Source organism: Sphaeramia orbicularis, chromosome 6 (genome assembly GCF_902148855.1).
Source record: "Sphaeramia orbicularis chromosome 6, fSphaOr1.1, whole genome shotgun sequence".
Lineage (NCBI taxonomy): Eukaryota > Metazoa > Chordata > Actinopteri > Kurtiformes > Apogonidae > Sphaeramia > Sphaeramia orbicularis.
In genome coordinates, this window is record NC_043962.1 from 24,493,924 (window position 1) to 24,513,200 (window position 19,277).

The 19,277-nt window shown below is 41.2% G+C and overlaps 1 protein-coding gene across 5 annotated transcripts in view; it reads left to right on the forward strand.

Moving 5' to 3' along the window:
• The window catches only part of znf469 (zinc finger protein 469), a 227,596-nt gene that overhangs the window by 182,436 nt on the left and 25,883 nt on the right, over positions 1 to 19,277 (forward strand). For all 5 annotated transcript variants that reach the window (XM_030137126.1, XM_030137128.1, XM_030137127.1 and 2 more), the window contains one exon: positions 2,941 to 3,161. The gene's annotated coding sequence lies outside the window, so the exon portion shown is untranslated. The remainder of the gene's footprint in view (positions 1 to 2,940; positions 3,162 to 19,277) is intronic.

Consider the following 19,277-nt stretch of genomic DNA (forward strand, 5'->3'; position numbering starts at 1 on the left):
TTCTTCTGGTGTTTTGCCAAATGTGTCTGATGTCTGACAGTCAGGTTTTTTTCTGTGGCTTTTGAAATCCAACACAGAGAGCGCCTGTTTTTGCTTTGCTGTAATCTGAAGTTCCTTTGAGATGATGCTGGTGTTCCTTTTTCGCTCTGTGTGAAGGATGTTTATAAGCCAAGGTTGTTGTATCGGTTTATGATAATGAGTTATAATAATGCTTGCTTTTAAAAAAAATCTGTCCTAGTCTGTTTTTTTCCTATACAATCAAAGAGGCGTTTGATTATATGAAAATCTCCTCAAACGTGAAGAGCTCTCATCCTTATCTGGTGTTTGTGATAAACAGAGTTTTTCACCAAAAACCATGTGTCATTCAGATGATAGTCTGTGTTTGTTTATGTTTTCAGACTACATTTGGTTTACAGACACAGGAATCTGCAGAAATGCCACGATAACGGAAATATCAATAGAAGAGTCTAATCTTCCTGGTGAATTTTTTGCAGATTGTACAGTATATCACGGGCAAAGAAAAATGATAAAAAGAAAATATGTGGTTATTTTGTCGTTAAAGGGGAGCTGTAAGCTTAGTATAGTAGCCCTAGCTGTCAAATTAAGTGGTACAGAAACACAAGAAGCAGATTGAGGAAGATGCTGTATGAAAGTATAAATGTACTGTATTTATATTGCAGCTCAATTCAGCCCCTAGTGGTCAGACTGAGTATGGCACCCTTACAATAAAATCCACCTCAGTCCTCAGTTTTCAATCCTGAAACACAAACCCTTTTCTTTTTTTACAGCAAAGTGTGACAGTGAGCATGTCATTACTGGTCTAATTTTCCTTATTATATGGCCACTTTGTGCTATTTTTGATCTATTTACTATTGTTGTGGTAATGACAATTTTTAGTTACACAGCCAACAGTAAATAAACAGCAGCTTTCAGATGTTGGATTAGTCTTTTATCTGTTGCTAAAGCCCCAGATTAAAGACATAAAGCAGCGCAGAAGGGCTGTCCATGTCTTTGGGTTTGGAGGATTAGTGTTCCTTAGCAATAAAGTGTACAGAAATGAGTTTGTCTCCCCTCCTCTGTCAGCCCTTTACCAACCCACTCCATCCGTCTCAAACCCCAGCCCCAGCCCTGGCTTTCACAGCCTACAATGAAGGCAGCCCATAACCTTAAGTACTGTTTTGTGGACCTGTGTAAATTTGACACCATTATGCCGCAGAGAGGGTCTGTGTAGGTGTTAATGTTGGTGTGGAAGATTGCCAAAGATCTGTTTTAATCCCTGCTTACCTCATCATGGGCAGAAAAGTTTTCTCCCTTTCATACATCATGCAGATGTGCAGATTTTTCCGCATTTCTTTTTGTTTTTCTTCACTGTTCAATAAGGTATTTTTCTTGTGTTCCAACTATGTGTGCTTTAGACTTGTATTACCTCACATGAAGTCAACCTTTGTGAAAATACTTAAAATGGGACACCATATGAAGGAGTGGCAGTACTGGAGGATGTAGAGATGCGCTGTGGTGATGCCTCTTTCTAATTTTCAGCTGGATTCAGGCCTAACTGTCAGGCTATGAACTGAAGCTTGACCCGAAATGCACACCAGCAAATGAGATCTTTCAGAGTCTTAGGAAATCACTGCTTTGAAGAATTTATGCTATTTTGTGTTTATAATACACAACTGCCTTTTCCCAAAGTTGAGGAAATTCTCCTTGCCAACTTTTTTTTTCTTAATTACAAGTAAATGCAAACTTTAGACTTCACTGTTTTTAATTTTCTTCTTTCACTTTGCACCTTTCTTTCTGTGCCATGACCTGGTTTAAACTGGCAGTCATACTAGAGTAAGATTTGTGTGTGGTGGCACATGGGGGCAGGGTGCAGAGCTGCCTGGTTTGAGTGTACCCAGCCCCTCATAATTACAGACAGTAAACAGCTAGTGCTTTTAGGCCTATTTTCCCTGTCTGATGGGGAGAGAGTTCACTTTGGCATAAGAAGAAAAGGCAGAGAAAATGAGCACAAGGGGGGGGAAGAAAAGACAGAACGCAGTCTGAAGATGGACAAAAATTGTCATCCTTATTTAGGGTGTTGATGGAGGAAGCAGCATGTGAAAAGTTTGTGGGCCTCAGAGACAGGTTTATAGATGCACAAACACACAGAGGCAGACTCCCCACCCCCAACGCACACACATACTTTTTTGTACGAGACAGTCTTTTGATGTGATCTTTCTTGCTGTAAGTCTTAATTAGACCTTCCATCAGCCCGTGGTTAAATGTCTTTTTTATTTTTCTCTCTAAAACTGTCAAATTGATCACCCGTCTCGGTCTGTCCCTCCCTCTCTGAGCGTGTCTGTGTTTTTCTTTCCGTCTGCCTGCCTGTCTGTGTCCTTCCCTTCTCTCTGAAGTGAATCTCTGCTGCCTCACATTCTCCGCACTTATTCCAAATTTAATTCTCCTCCTTCTGTTTTCCTTCTTCGTATTACTTCATACTCATTTAACACCCCCCCTACCTCATTTTTACAAACACACACTGGCTGTACTTTGCACTTTTATTGCATTTTCAAGTGTTTTACTGGCACAGCTGTTAATCTGAAACAATTCTGAGGCTGTATATGGAATTAAAATTTTCAAAACAAACAAATAACAGTTTGCGAATTCGAACCATATGCTATATGCCATCTCAGTGTTTCTCCATCTCTCTCTCTCAGCGCACTGCACAGCACTGGCAGGCAGTGAGATGGGAGGGTTTTTTTTTGGCAGTCTGCACCCCCTCTCTTGGCTGGGACAGGCCCTGGAGCGTGCTACTGGCTGGGACTGTGGAAGGGAAGCGGGGAGGTAGTGAAGGAGGAGGGAGCAAGACAGGGAGGGAGAGAGGGCTTGGGAGGAGGGTGACTGAAGGGGTTGGAGGCGTGGTCTGCAGCTGGTAATGAAGTCTTCTCTTTTCATCCTCAGAAGGCAGAGTGTGAGTGGACGGGCCCGGGGGCTGCGCGGCTCTACTGCTTTCTCTGCCTGTAAAGTGTGCCGAGCGCTGCTGCTCCACTCCGAGCTCCGCTGCCTCTGGGGCTCAGTGCCTGTCCCCACAGCTGAGAGATAAACACAGACAGACAGAGACGCAGAGACAGCTCCAGTCATGAGGGTTTCCCTTTCATCGGCTCCTCTGCAGTACTCTTAAGGTAAGACTTAGAACTGTCTTTTCTCTAGTGTGCTGTCTCTCTCTGCTCTCCTTTACAGTCTGTCTGTCTCTGTTGATTGTTGTCATGGGGGGGTGGGGGGGTGGAGGGGTGTCACGGGGCTTGTCCAGTTTAGGTCCCTCCCACTTTTAACATTTGTGTAAGTGTATGTGTGTGTGCATGTACAGTATATGTGACAGTAGACACTTTACACAGGTATGTGTGTGTGAATGTGTCTGTGTATTTCCTATATTATTAAGTTTATGCTAAAAGGATTCCTAATTGGGTCCTTAGGGTCAGGGCAGGAAGAGGTCAGACTGAGGAAAGGGAAGGTGATGCAGATCAAAGTAAAAGTGACAATGGATGTCATAATCCTGATTCAACACTGCAGACAGTATAACTGTATTAGTGCTTGTGTACAGGCAGGTCACAAGTCAAAGGACAACACTGATGTCCTCCAATGCCCTCATCCTTGGACATCACTGCATTCTCCCTTGACATTAAAGTAAATCATATGTCATGCTGATGGCCTTCACCATCAGCAGATCTCATTTGACCTGCATACCTATGAGAGACTGTGGACTGACATTATAGAGCCCCCCTTCCATCATCAAAACACCAAATGAGGAATTATCTTTTGGAAGAATGCTGTCCCATCCCACCAAAATCAATGCCAAGGCACACCAGTCCAACACCTCACTAGGATGCTTTATATTGCTTTTTTTGTGGTCAATTTGTCACGCATCTGTATATACAGTAGTGTATACAATTTATACAACATGTGTAATGTGTGTGGGCACGTGTGGAGATATTTATTTGCTCTCTTGATTGCTGTTTGAGGCAGATGGATGCAACAGGCTATTAGGGCTCATCTCTGTAAATAAAAAGAACAGGAGACAGTCTGTACTCATCTGCAGCCCAGTGACACTAGGCTTTGATGTGATTTCAGTGGATCTGTCCTCCTCCCCGCTGGGCAATTCAGATCCGGCCTGCGACTCACTCACTTTCATCCACATTCCCTTAGAAATCCATCCATCTGTATTCCTTCACTTACCTTCTTCCTGCTCCCATTCACTCTATTAGCTCTTGCGCCCTGATACCCCTCGGTGAGGCCTACACCTCCTGTCAACACTAACCCCTATGCTCATAGACAGTATTCCACAATTTTATTCTCCGTGCATACTAGTCTGACACGCTTCTAGGGAACGGGTCTTTCCGATACCTCTCCTGGAAAAAAAACTAAGCGACTTTCCATTAGTTTCTGCTGGGCCATGAGAATTATGGTTTCCCAAATGAATAGTGTACAGGAGCCCGGCTTAATTGAAAAAACACAAGCATGGTCTGCCATGAAGGAGACGGTCCTTGTGTCACTGTTGAACTGTGCGAATGTACTTTCCAGAGCTAGCAAAGGGGAGAGGAAAATACAAAAAGAGCATGAGATAAAGGGCAGACAGAAGGCTAAAGCAAATAGAAATATGAAATGAAAATGCAGTGGATCAAAAGGGACTGGTTGGAAACACTGTGGCTATTATACAATCTATATTTGGAAGGAAATGGAGAGGAATCATCGGGGAACAAAGACAGATGTATAGAAGTTCTTTTTTTTCTGAAGGATCTCAGTGAGGAAAAAGAAAGCAGTGCTGTGTATGTGTTTCCTGTTTGATTGTGTTCTATCAGGAACAATGGGTGTATAAGGAGAGTTTAGAGGGATAGTGATGCAGGAGAGGGTCATCATGAGCCTGTGTGCTGGTCATTAAAGCCCAGAGGGAAACAATAGAAACAACAATAAAAACCTGATTGCACTCCAGCTACAGCAGCATCTCTTCCATAAGTTTTCCAAAGTCATCATAACAGTTAACCCTTTGGAGTTGGTCTGCACAGCTGTAAGCATTTATGTATTGTGACTAGACCATAAATGAGCCTGCATGTGGGAAAGTGTGTTTTCTTTATTACTATTATTGCATGGATTGGTTTAATACACTCTCATTGGTCAAGGATGGCATTCTACAGTCTGTTATTTCTATCTAATAGGCTGTTATGAAAGTGTATTTGAAATCATAAATAATATTTTAAACCAGTATTTTTTTGTCCAATCATTGAGGGAAAAGTAAATAGCCATGTAATGAGCATGAAACTGTATATTATTCATTCAGATTCAGAATATTTTTATTAATCCCAGAGGAAATTGTGTTTTACAGTTGCTCCATGCAAGTATAAGAAAAGGTAACATCCATTACAGGATTGGTAAAGCTTATTATAACCACATATTATATGGCTTCTGACTGTAGAAATGTACAAAAATATTGATACACAAATGATTGCATTGATTTGAAAAAGACTGTATTGCTTCAGGTAAATAACATTATCTGTTAAATGCTGTGGTTGGAACTGTACATAGTATATAAACAATCTGTTATTCATAACAATCATCTGTTATACACAAATAACAGACTGAAAATGACCAATCAGAATCGGAGTTAAGTCCTGCGTCACTATGTCAGGGTTTATTTCACAATAACGACCGGCTCATTGTACATTATTTTTTATGTGCTTCCCACATTAACAATACTGACTACTCTTAGTGTCTGGCTTGTTATTTTTTTTATTTGTGCTCCCTTTGCTGCCCATGATCCCAGCCTCCCCCTCCTCAGTTGCTTTTCACCCCCTTCAGTCTCCTTCCCACTTGGCTGATGTGTTTGTGGGAAATGTTTGTGTGGCAACCCCATAAGGTGATGATTGAGACCCTGTCATCGGCTCAGATGGTACATTTGTCACACACATGTTCGCCAGCAGTTACTGTTGCTAGGGTTTGCAGGGCTGCAAGGGAAAGCATCTCTTCCTGACTCCCTCACTGGGTGGCTCATTTGTTTGCCTGGCCACAATGACCTCTGACCCCACTACCACCTCCTGCCTCTCACACTGTATGTTAATGTAACCCTAGAGTCTCTGACAAACCCATCATGTTGTCGCTACTCTCCTTCTACTACTACATGCATGCTTATAAAGGAAGAGGAACAATACATCAGGTCTCAGTTAAAGTAATTCTTCCTGTGGTGAAAATGCCTGCAGGTGGGATAACATCACTGTAACCTCGTACAGTGTGCAGAGATTGCATTATAAAGGGACAGATAACGTTATGAAGTGGGATTTAACATTGCAAAGAGAAGCTCTCAGCCATTCTTATTTTATATTTAATACACATTTGCAGTTCTATCTTTTGCTGACAGGAGGAATATTAATCAATGTCCCCCAACCAGATACTATCACCAGGAGACCTCTGAGTCTAGGTATTAAATGTAATTCATCCTCGAAGAGACGTGATACCGGCTGTAAGCTTCGTTTATTATCAGCTCAGCAGGTCGTCCCCAGTCCAGTCACTAAGGTTACATAACACTAGAGGTTATTCATCCCTCAACTCCCACGTCGAGCAAAAGGGTCATGGCTTCTGACCTTTCTGCCTCACCGCCAATGGGACTGAGCTGACCCTCATTAGACTTCAGACAGCTGAGGACTGACCCAATCCCTAAAAGAAAATCATCATGTCATCATTTAATCTCCCCTTCATCATCAGCTTTATGGTGTTGAATATAATAAGACATATGTGTGAACCACAACCTTGATCAACCACATGCTCCAAGAATTTGAGGTAATGAAACTGTCCTGACAGTATCACACAGTGTGAATGCACTGTGTTGTCATTCAGCTAGACTTGTTGTTTGCTCCTTTTAGGCTGAGACAAATGTGCAAATTGCATACTTAAAGTAGAAAATGCCAGAACATTAGTCAGTGAGAAGCATCCAAATTTCATCAGCAGAGATTTGTGCTACTAAACCAGTCTCTTCTTATTTTAACATCTTCAACATCTGTAACTTCAGCAAAAATTGTGAAACTGCCACGCCACACTGTTTGAATGAATGAAGTGAACAATGTTCCTGTTTTAATGTGAGCATAACGTTCTATGCAGGCTTCCCAGACATTCTCTTAGTCACTAAAACTTTTAGAACCTCAATGTTAGATCTTGGTAAAAACACATTAGGAGAGGTTCCCAATTAATTTCTTTGATCATGTAATTTGCAGTTATATTTAGGGATATAATTGAAGAGTTTGCCTCTTAATTATTATCTAAAATGTATGCGTTTGTAAACTGATCCCAGCTAAAAACACATATGCCTAAATGGATCCATGGTTTGCAAACATTACTCAAGAACTTTGACATGATATGACTTTATAACATCCTTTGAAAGACTAGTTTGAAAGTTTCTGTCAAATATTTTGTGCTTTAGTGGTGGGTGCACTTTTTTGTTTACATTTGGATCATCAGTTTTCCCTTGAATTTAAACAAGTTAAAAACATTGTTGGTTCAGTAAAATAAATTAAAACTGATTTATTTAATCCACACTTAGAACTGGCCTGCAAATAGGATTTGGAGGCTGAGACTTGTAAAGACGATCAGGCTCGGTACATTCGGCTACTGATGTAAAATACATGACTTATGGGAGAGGATAGTCCCTCAGCTTCCATCAATTTACTTATTTCCCCACCTTTTTCCCCTCCTCTTCTTCCTCCCTATCTGTGTCCTCCTCTTCAAACAGGACACATTCAGCATAGTTTCCATCCTACCGTACGTCTCTGTCAGGTCACACCTTCAATCTAAAGGGCTCCCTGAGCTCCCACACAAATTCACTCAGTGGTGCAGACTGATGAATACGTCTGTTATGGCGTGCATATGCATATATATGTGTTTGTGTATCACTGCAAACATTTTATGTGTACTTGACTACGCGTCCGACTATCTCCAGCAGATTGAAGACGGTATACTACGTGTCTGCTGACAAATAACTGTTAGTTCAGCTGTCTTGTGTTTATTAGACACTTTGTCCAACAGGCAGAAAATTGGCCTGAATATTTGCCTTGCTCCTCTGCTCCTTCTGCTGTGTGAATGCAGACCCAGCAGCTCTGATTGCTTCTGACAGTGACAACAAGAACAGGCTGCCTGAGAAGACTTTACGAAGACCTCCTCCTGCATCTGCACAGAAAAGTCAGAAGAGTAGGCCAAATAAAAGAAGACAAAGCTTTCTTTCTTTTCTAATATGTAAATATTTTGTAGACAGGAACCATTAAATGTGATTGTCAGCTGTCTGGGAGTGTTTTGTGATATTAATCAGCATCAGTGGACTTCTCAAGGTACTGATATTGCAATGCAAAAAGAAGATGTAATGAATTTCACAAGAAAAAGCAGTGCTGTACTTCAACTTCTTTCATGTGTTCATTTGTTGTGGTGACATCAGATCTTTGGGGTAGGGCAGCAAGGGGAATCACCAGCAAATTATAGCTCAGGCATATCCCCAGACACCTTGGCCAGGGTCCTAGAGCTAAACAGCTTTAGCACCACTTTCTCTTTTCCAACACCTTTTCCCACTACATTCCTGCTCTTCCCCTCTCATCTGCGCGTTTCGCTCCAGATGTGGCATTGTTTGGACACATTTGTTTTGGGCTGGGGCCGGTGGACCTGCGCTGGGTCTGATGTCATGCTCTATTTAAAGGGAAAGCCATGAGAACTGGGTGGAAAGGAGTGCAGTGTGGTCTCACTTCAAAGCTTATGTCTAGGACTACTGATGACTGTCATCCGTGGCACAGTAATCTGTGTCATGGACAGATGACCACATTCATTTTAAGTGTTGACAGACATGTCATTTTGAAAAGGTTCAGAGAGGAGGCACCACATTTCACTAGAGTCAGACTTTTTTTTAAATCTCACATTGCCTTCTGTGTTAACTAAAGTTATCTCAGTTTCATAATTCAGAGCAATCTGCCACTCATCTGAGGAAACAATAGCGGGTTCTATTTGAACCTTGCAGTATGACTGTTTTGGGTATAACTGAGATATTTAATACTATAAGAAAAATGAAAAGATGATGTCCTCAATTAAACCTACAAATATGACAGGTTGAATTCAGGTCAAAGCAGTCACATGCTGCCTAAACTTTCATGCCTCTCTAATTGGCTCTGTCAGTCAATGGACTTGGCACCTCATGTCGATAAAGAATGGGATAATTAATCTCTCTTTCTTTGTATGTCTCTTTTTAGGTTTAAAGTATTCTGTAACTGTAACTACAAAAGAATTAGCTGTGTTTAAGCCATCTGAACTGTCTGGAATGACACCTTTTCTTTATGGTAGGGATGAAGGGATCTTTTCCTCGATGACTGAGCTTATTGTGCCCTCTTGGTTAAACAGGAGAGTGGAGAGTCAGCAGCAGCTGACTATCAGGTTCTACTGTCAGATTCCCCATGTGAGCTCTGCCTTCAACACTGTTTGGCCTTCAAACACACTTATATTTGCTAGGTCTTCTCTTGTGTCCCCGGTTCAAACAGCTATAAGCTCTAACCCTGCAAAATATTTCCGGTTCAAATGGGCATGTTTGCTGCAACTCTCACTGTTCCTTTTCCTTTCTTCGTTCAAGGAGTGTTTGCTCAAGGAGTTCACAGTGTCTTTTTAGCCCATCAGGAGTTGAAAGCTGGAATGACATGAAGTGCTGGGAGTCGATGGTCTCATTTCCATTCAGTCATGCACACATGCATGCAGAGACTGACAGGGAGGAAAGGAAAACAGAATTTCTCTAATCAGAATCAGAAATCCTTTATTGATCCCAGAGGAAATTGCTTACAATGAAATGATTACAGCTGCATAAATAACAACAAAAATACTCCAATAACATTTGGTGTCCTGTCCTCTCTGGTGTGACCATCCATGAACTGGGTGAAAATGGGTAGTGTTGAGAGGCATGGTTGATGTCTAACATAAACATCAGATAGCTGCTTTCCCTATATGGCCTCTCAGTGACCCCAGTGTTGCATTGTTGCTCCAAGACACGCAGCCACAAGTGTTTTTAAGGCTATAGTTCCCTCAGGTTTGAATGTAAAACTGTCATCCTATGAAAACATGACCTTGACAGTTTTTAAAGACTTTGCTTGCCTCACCTTTGTGGTATGATTGCACTAAAAATCCAGGTGAGCTGCGCATTTGTTTTTGGAGGCTATAGTTGTTGGTGTTTTATGTCGTGGATATTTAAGGAGCCTCTGGCAGTGCAGATTGGCTTTTTATGCTTTTGCGGCGCACATAATTCTGTTTTTGTATTTTGAGAGTAGTTATATATAAATGCAGATGTTTTAGACACAAAAATGTGGGCTTCTGTGGGTCGCTTGCTCTCTCAGCTTAAGGTTCACTACAGTTCATAGCCGCTGTGGTCAACATCAAAGACTTGGACACAGCCATGTTTACACATTTGCATGCACAGACACACAAACAGACTGTTGGATAATTTATATTTATATCCATAGAGGAACATAAACAATAAAGATGAAATCAAAAAATTCTCCAGTACGTGTGTCCTCTCACACACACACACTCTCACCACTCAGACCGTCTGTGTGGCTGCAGTCCAGGGCAGTACCCAGTCTTTCCTGCAGCTGCATGGGCCAAGTATTACAGACAGTGAAACAACAGATCAGCCCCAGTGTCATAAGGCCAAGCACATCTAGGTGATCACTGCTTCCGCTCCAGATTCTGTTTATGACTATGTGTATACACACCATGCCGTCTGTCAGACAATTGTATACACCCCACACCCAACCTCAAGCTCACACAGCTGGCGCAGCCAAACATTCACAGAGTCTGTTTTAGGGAAGGGGGAGATGTGTGCGCATGTGTTTCTGTGAGACTGTGTGTCAACTTAACAGATCTTCATCCACCACCCACACACTCAAATTGATGCATCCAGTCACACACACTTATCCAAACTTACGCAGAGACTGGCATGTAGACTAACACTCCGTGGGAATGTAGGCTCACATTTATTTCCTAATTCTGGAAATAAATTGTAATAGACATTAATGGATTTATTCATTCTTGGCAAAGTAATTGACAGATGTCTTCATACTTTGTCTATTACTGCCAGAAACTCCCTAGAAATTTTGCAGTTTCTCAGTCTTTATCTTACAGTGGTCTTTATCTTTGTGAAAATGTCTTAAGTGTCTGTATTTCCCTTTCATTTGTTTTTCCCTTCATATAAGAGCACATTGAGATGAATTTGTTGTGCAAAGTTTAGAGAAAACAAGTCTGGATAAATAGAAACACGGTGGAGCAAGTGTGCAGTTTTCCACACAAACATTTCAAATGTTAAATGCTCACGTTTCAAGGCAAATATACTCAATTTTATAGGGTTAAAACAGGTGGCTAGGCTGTAGAAATGGGAGTTGCAGATGGGTGAAGTGACGGGGTGGAGTAATGACAAACTCTGGTATAAATTAAAGTTAAACATTGTCATTTTAGGGGAGTGTCAGACTGGTTGAAATGCACCTTTAACTTGCTATTGCGTTTCCTTTTTTTTTTTTTTTTTTAATCAGTTCACTTCTCAGTTTTTTTTCTTTATTTAGGAACTTCTTAAATCTAAATGAATGAAAAAGGAAAACACTAAATCAGATTATTTATGCAAATTTAAGACTCACTGAGAGCAGGTGCTAACATTTGCCAAACCATTAATCAATTAGTGATTGCAGGGAAAAAGAAACTTTATTTACACACAAAAAAGTATAAACATTAAAAATAGCCCTGGAAGCTTGAAGTAGTCACAGTGGAAGCAAACACATTTTATGTATCATCTTCTCTCACTGAATCCATTTGGTTTTATGACTTTATACAATCTGTGTCAACACAGCTGACCGAGTATGTTTGTATGTATGCATATATAAGAGTATTTTTCTGTTTGTGTGTGGGTTTGTTTACCTGTGTGTGTGCAGCCATGCACGCACATACCTACATGTGTTTCCGCTTAAACTGCCTCTTGTGGGTTCCCCCAGCTATCTATTGGTTATATCTGTGCAGTAGAAAGTTGATGCCCACCCCTCAAGATTCAGGCCCCGCACAGTAGTGTATATCTCATTTCCGTGTTTGCATGTAGCCCTAAACTGCCAGGGAGAAGAAAGGGATTTGTTATGTGAACCATGTGTGACTGCTGACGCAGATGGGAGAGGTTAATCAGTAGGGGTCTTAAAGAGTGTGGCTTCATCTGCCAGTCAGTTACACTCTCCATCAGACATAAGATTGACAGTCTCCAAGATATTATCAGCTCCCAGACAGCAACTGAGGCCTAAAATGACCACTGATACCAGAAGTAAGTATGTTTTAAATTTACAATAACTGTCTGGGTTCTCCTTGAGGCAACAATAGCAGGAGAATGTTCAGAAAAGCCAGTAGTGTACTTAGTTTTATACCTCATAGTACTCGTGTGTTCAGTAGGTTGAAAGAAAGAGGATCCCTTTGAAAAGCACCCATCTTTAGACACATCTACTGAGTGGGTTCATGCAGCTGGAATAAAACTAACAGAGCTTCTCCCTGTCAGCCTCAGAGGTATTTCAAGTAAATACACCAGATACAGATAGTGAACTGTGGAGGCAGAAGTATTCACAGATTATGGGAGTGCTCCGGTCATAGTGGGCTAACAATGGCCTCATCAGTGTGAGGGCCAGTGGGCTGAGGCTGGCTGGGTGTGTGTGTGTGGTGTTTATGTATCCATGGGAAGGCTGCCCCGCTACATGTTAACACCATATTAAATCATCTTAAATCGACAGCATTATCATAACATTATTGACTCTGGAAAGCAACATGTGGCTCAAATTCTTCCAGAAGTGTCATCATGCCATGATGTGTGATCTATTAAAAGTACATTTTTTATTTTTTGGCAGACATCGTTTCCCTGCAGTCTTACTCAATGAGTATTAAACAGGATAAAACTGTGGCACATTTGCAGTATATTATATTTCTTCTTATGCTGCATAGTTGTGGTTTTTAATGCAGACAGTTTAAAAGTGGGGCTGTCATGATAATGAAATTTTAGTTGACGATGCATTGTCACACAAACATTTTCAATTGACAATTTAATTGTCTTGTTCTCTTCTTGTTAAGCCACTAATATATTATAAACCTATCAATTGGGGCATTTATTGGCAGTGAACATCAGAACACACATAAATATACAGGGTGTCCCATAAGTCTCCATACATAGGAAAAATAAATGTTTCTTGACATAAACCATTTTTATTTATATAATATGCTCTATATGACTGCCATTTTGTCGGGAACACATTTCAATTCGTGTCCTCCACTGCTGAAGAACTATAAAGAAAAAATATAAAGAAATACATGTTAGAACCATATATGTATGGAATGTATTATGTCTCCTATGTATGGAGACTTATGGGACACCCTGTATAAAACCTGAACTGGGCACATTTAACAAGCAAAAATCCTCAATATGCAGAGTCTATTAGTGAAATATACAAATGAATTTTCTGATAATGGCAGGTACCAATAGATGTGAAGAGATGAAGGGGGCGCAGCAAGAGGATGTCAATAAAAGGTCACAGTGGAAACTGATGTTGAAAGAATGATGGAAATTTAGTTCCGTACCAGTTAATAAAGACGATCGTGTAAAATAATAATAAGGTGATTATATATTAAGTGTTTTGAATGCAGGCAGATTAAACAGCTTTAAAGATTTGTTTATTTAATAATTTTTCACTGCTTATGCACTGATTAAGAGGACATTACAAGTGAGTATTTAGCATTGTGTGCATCAAGTAAATCCAGTCTGCACTGAATGTAGTAGCCAGGCCCATTGAAGTAATATCCCTGCCTATCACTCCCAGAGAAGCTATGTTTTCTGAGGGCGGCACAGCTCCAGGTATGTTAACAACATAAATGCTCTCTAGCTGTGGAGCAGAAAGGCTTTTCCTGCTGTAGTTCTGAAAAAGGAAACCTTGGGCTTTCAGATTTCTCTAACAATAGAATAGCAGATCATCGCCTGGACCACAAATGCCTCTTTATTTCAGCTACCTTTATTTGAGAAGCTTAAACACGTCTAAGGAGCTTAGTTGTCTTGTAGACACAGGCGTACACCTGGGAGAGGGGATAGGGAATCCCCCCCAGACTGTCTAACAATCAGCAGAGAGCAGTGATACTATCTTCTTCACTCTCACTGCTTCTGAACAGCTCTTTTTTTGTTGTCTTTCCACCTCCATCACTCTTTCTCTCTTGTCGCTAGATGCAAACACAGAACTGTTGGCTACGATGCTGCAATGAAAGTAACCAGCGGTGCAGGCAAAGCCACCTCAGTCCAATCCTTTTAAATCATAATGGCTTTGTGAGATGTTAGACTGCCACTGTGGTCCAGGCACCTCCATCGTCTAGAATGACAGGCTCAGATGAGAAGGGAGAAAGAGGGTGGGTAGAGTCGAGGTATTACTATCAGGTTTCCTTCTAACTACAGCATGGACTGGGTCTGAGCCAGAGCTGCCATAGCACTCTTCATTTTCATAGAAGCAATCATGTGCATTCTGAAATAACATGCTCGGGCTCAGCTATTCTATTTCACAGGAGAAATTTACTATTATTGCTGACATTTTGTTTTCCATGATTTGTCTAGTGAGTGAGATGTTATGCTAAAGCAGCTGGATTCATCTATTTCAGCTCAAGAGCAGTTTCCATATGTTTTGTATAAAGTAACAAATCCCACATAGATATTTTTACGTGTAATCGACAATTAGTCCCAATGTGTTCCTTGTTTTCTGGCTGCAGCTCCCAAAGCATCAATAAAATATGCCTAAGAAGAGGCAATTTGAAGTGGTTTGATGTGCCGTAACTCAAAAGAGAGCTCTGTGATTACATTTCATTTTCTCCTTTGGTTTGTCTTTATCACTTTCTCTTCTCATTTTTCACTCTTCTTTTACAACTACTAGCTCACACACTTTGCTCTTTGTTCTGGCTTTACTGTGAAAGTTCGTTGGCAAAGAGTCTTTGATCAACCACATACAGCACAGTCCTGCAGGGGACTTCAAACATGGCTGTCAATCAGAAACTTATCTAGACCACCGAGTTCCCAGGACTGATTGGTCAGACTGTGATGGAAAGCATTAGAAATGTTTTACAGAGACGCTTTATTTCACTTATTAGTTGGTATCTAACAGAGAGCCTTAAGTCATGATGGACACTGAGTGAGTTTTAATGAAAGATTTCCTGCTTGGTCCCTGCCAGGCAGTCTACCACGCAATTTCACCCACTCATTCCTTCAAATTAAGTGTAAGGGAAAAGGCTGGTCTGCTAAAAACAGAATATTTTAAAAGGGACGGGACTGTATTCAAGGAACGTAACAGGAGCTGTATCCAACTTTAGACCCAGGCATGGGTCAGTGAGAGTAGGCCTAGTAAAAACCAGAGGGCCATGTCTCCTCCTCTCACTTCACTAGTTCAGGCCAGAGATGAGGTGATGCACATGGTGGGGGGAGTGTGTTTATGTGTGGGTGCTGAGACAGGGGTAAGAAGTCAGACTTTGGTTTTGTTCCAAGACAGGAAAGCATTGACTAAGTTCACCCGTCACCTCCTAGACTCCCGGATGAAGCTCTGCCCATATTATACCTAATGCTGTTGTATGATTTATTCTTTTAGCACCTTTTTAACAGTGTGTATGAGCAACAGTTTAATGTAGTAGTGTCGCTGAGGAAAAGGTCATGTGAGGAGAACTTCACTGAGGGAGTAATGATGTATCGGGCTTGTTTTCCTACAGCAGATGTGTGTTTTCTGACAGCTTGTTTTTTTCTCCTGGTTCTTGATTTGTGTCAGGAGCTGAGACTCACCCATTTCATGCTGCACGCTGTACAGACAGAATAGAACAGCCCCCACAGGCAGAGGAAGGAGTTGGGTCTGTCGAATGATGTCAGTGTTTGGAGAGGATGAGTGTGTTGGTGGTGGTGGTGCTGGGTGGGGGCGTTTGGATGAGTCTTGCAGAGGGGATGAGAAGAGTATGTGTGGGGGAGGTAACACAGGATCCCCCACAGAGAGGCTAAACTCCATTACAGACTGAAAGAGAGGGAAGAGGAAGCTTTACGAGGACGAAGAAAAAAGTTCTCACTTTTAATCTGGGTGCATCTAAAAATAGCCTCCCCTCTCTGTCTACTGCCCACTGGAACAGGCTTGTTAAAGAGTCTGTCTCCGATGAGAGAGAGTCAAACTGTTTCTTTTCCAAACAAAACAACAAGACAAAAGGGACAAGAATAGAGGGAATGATTCAGATGAGAAATGGAACATAAGTGGGAGGGCACAGAGGGCAAAAGCAAAAAAGCCAAAGAAGGAACAGTGCTGGGAAAATATGGGACAGATGAATCTTCAACAGTGAGAATAAGTTCAGGAGAGACTGCTGAGTGGATCAGACTGTTGTACTGTCAACTGTCCCCTTTTAGGAAGCCCAACTCAGTATTATGCCATTACACACCTATTTGGCCCCAAGGCTTTTGTGAGTCTTGGTCCTGCAATAAACACACCTAGTGCTTGGAAATGTGGAATAACAGAAGACCTTTTACAGGACCCAGTGGTGTGGCCCTTCTCTGAGAAGTTCACCACATAAGCTGTGAATAACACACCCCACAGTCACCCATTCCTCAAGTGTTTCCCTACTTTCCAGTCTCAGCGTCTGACTCATAACTTGCTACTGTACCCGTTTAACTAGACACCCATCCTGATGTGTCATCCTCATCTCCATTACTGTTATGTTGTTCTTTTCCCTTGGGTTCCAGGAAAATGAATGGAACAGGACAGTGTTGGTTTGTTTTCAGTGGGGACTGGGATTTAAGGATTTACGCCAAAGCCTTATAAGAGGCATCTAACAAAGGTGGGAACAGGTTCTAAAAATACTAGACTATACTCTGGGATGTTGAGATCCTGCCTCGGAAACTAAAACAATCTTTGGCCTTATTCACTAACATCTAACAACTAACATTTGCCCAGGGATAGGAGACTTTTCTAGACTGCACACATCCATGGTTTTATTTTTCTGAACAATTTGGAGTAAATCTGGCACAGTTTCTGCCCGGTGGATTCACTGTGCTCATCACATAGTGAATCAACCGTATGTAGCAGCTTACCTCTGTCTGACCTGGATTAAAGACCCAAGCTTGTTTCATTTTAAATTTCCCCTTTAAACAGAGGCAAGTAAAGGCATCCCGTCATCTTTCCCACAAACTGTGATTGCCAGCAATTACATATTGTTCAGATATTGGCTCAGACGACATATGGAGCAAAGCATTGGCTGCCAAGTACACAATCACTGTAGTGCAATTACCCAACATAGCTGATAAACGGCATATGGGCTCTTCAAGTTCAGAGCAAGATCACACTAATATACTGAAGGCACATACTTTATCGGGGTTCTTTTTTACTACCGTGATGTCATTTTCCCCACTAAAGGCAGCAGTGCTAACCCCCAACCACCATTATGCTTTCTTTTTTTTCTAACAATGGAACATCAGACGGCTGTCTGAGACGAGATTGCATCACGGATCCTCTGAGGTTATTCAGTCTGTCGAGGCAGCAGCGCAAGACAGAGAGCTTAAACACCACAGCTGAGCCCCTGACCAACAACACCATTCATAAATTCCTACTAGACTGTAGCCAAGTACACAAGACCTGGTGATGTATGTGATGCTCGACTCTGTAATCATGATTATACACACTCTGCTCTCCTCCATCTGTTGGCTTTCAGTGCTAAATTGAAGAAATGGTGGTGTAGCCATAGAAAAGAAGGGTTTATTTTACATAGGAGCATGTCCTTGAAACTTTATTCATTTTCCGTTGACTTTTTTCTAGTTCATTTTTACTGATCTTTCTAAACACAACTGAGATTTTGGTGTTCAGTCTCTGTGGTTGGTCAAAGCTTTTAAGATTTTAAATCTTCTCAGAATCTTATGATCTTATATTTCATTTTAATTTTCCTCTACTTCTCGGTCTGCATGTATCAGAGTAAGGTGGAAACTCCTCACGGGAGCAAAAAATCTGACGGGAATATGTTCATTTATTCTTTCCCTGGAACTGTTGCATACATATACTCCTCCACATAGTTTTTAGTGCATGAACTTAAAATGTGTCTTTTTAGTGAAAATAAAGAGTGAGAACATGATATGGAAACCCCCGCTTGCTTGCATGCAAAAGCAGATCTGCAATATAAAAAACATTGGGTATTGTCAGTTCTCAGTGTGTGGAAATGGACCAGAACAGTAGGTTCAATAGAAAGCATATTTTATATTTGAACATCTGCTATTTATTTACCATGCTCTTACTTTTGACTGCATCTATGACTAAGATCAGGGTGTGCTGTGGTAACCAATGGCCCCTCACATTGCCCCTAAAGACCCACTAGCCCTAGATTAATGGCTTTCCTGTTGGACCAGAGATGTGGACTGTGCCAACACAAATGGCTGGGCACACGATGCTGGCATGACAAATTGAAGCGGGGCAAAAGGGCAAAATGCAAACCACAATCCACACCGACAGTTTTTCTGGAGGAGCTGCGTGAAGACAGCATTATGACCAAAATGCTGAGCAGAGAGGTCAAAGGCAGCAAGGTTACAGACCTGAGCTCGTCCCTCTGTTTTTTAATGGACTGTGACAGGGCTCCCAATCCTGTTTGGCCAAATGGTTTATTCATCATCAAACCGGTCACGGGTGCAACATTAGCACATTTTGCCCATCCAGGGTTTGACACATTAATTACAGTGATTTTTTACTTAACCTTGTATAAGCTGAAGTGTTTTCTTCTGACTGTTGTGTATAGCTCCCCTGAAAGCTGGCAAACTGTAAGTAACACTGTCGTCATTAAATATTTGTTACTGATTGTACATTTGCAAGCTGTCAAAATTGTAAAACATCATCATATTAGTGTACAATATAATGTATAAACATACAAAAAATATATAAACAGCCATTCCTCTATGCAAAACACAAAAGCCTGTCTTCGACTTTTGTGTATATAACCTCCTCATTTATCCTAATTTCTGATTTCACTTACAATTATTTCTGGAAATCCCTAATGGTGTATTAGTCTTTAATAAGTACTGTATTTTATTTGGCTTCTGATTCACATTCTGGCCATTGTTAGCACTTAACTTCAGTGTTTGTATAAAGCTGTCCAAACAGTGATTGTGAGACAGTCCAATAGAGCATCACATTGTTGTAGTTTCACCTTCTGAGGTTTAAAGTCAATCGGTTAAATCAAAGTAGAAAAGCAGGGCCTGTAAA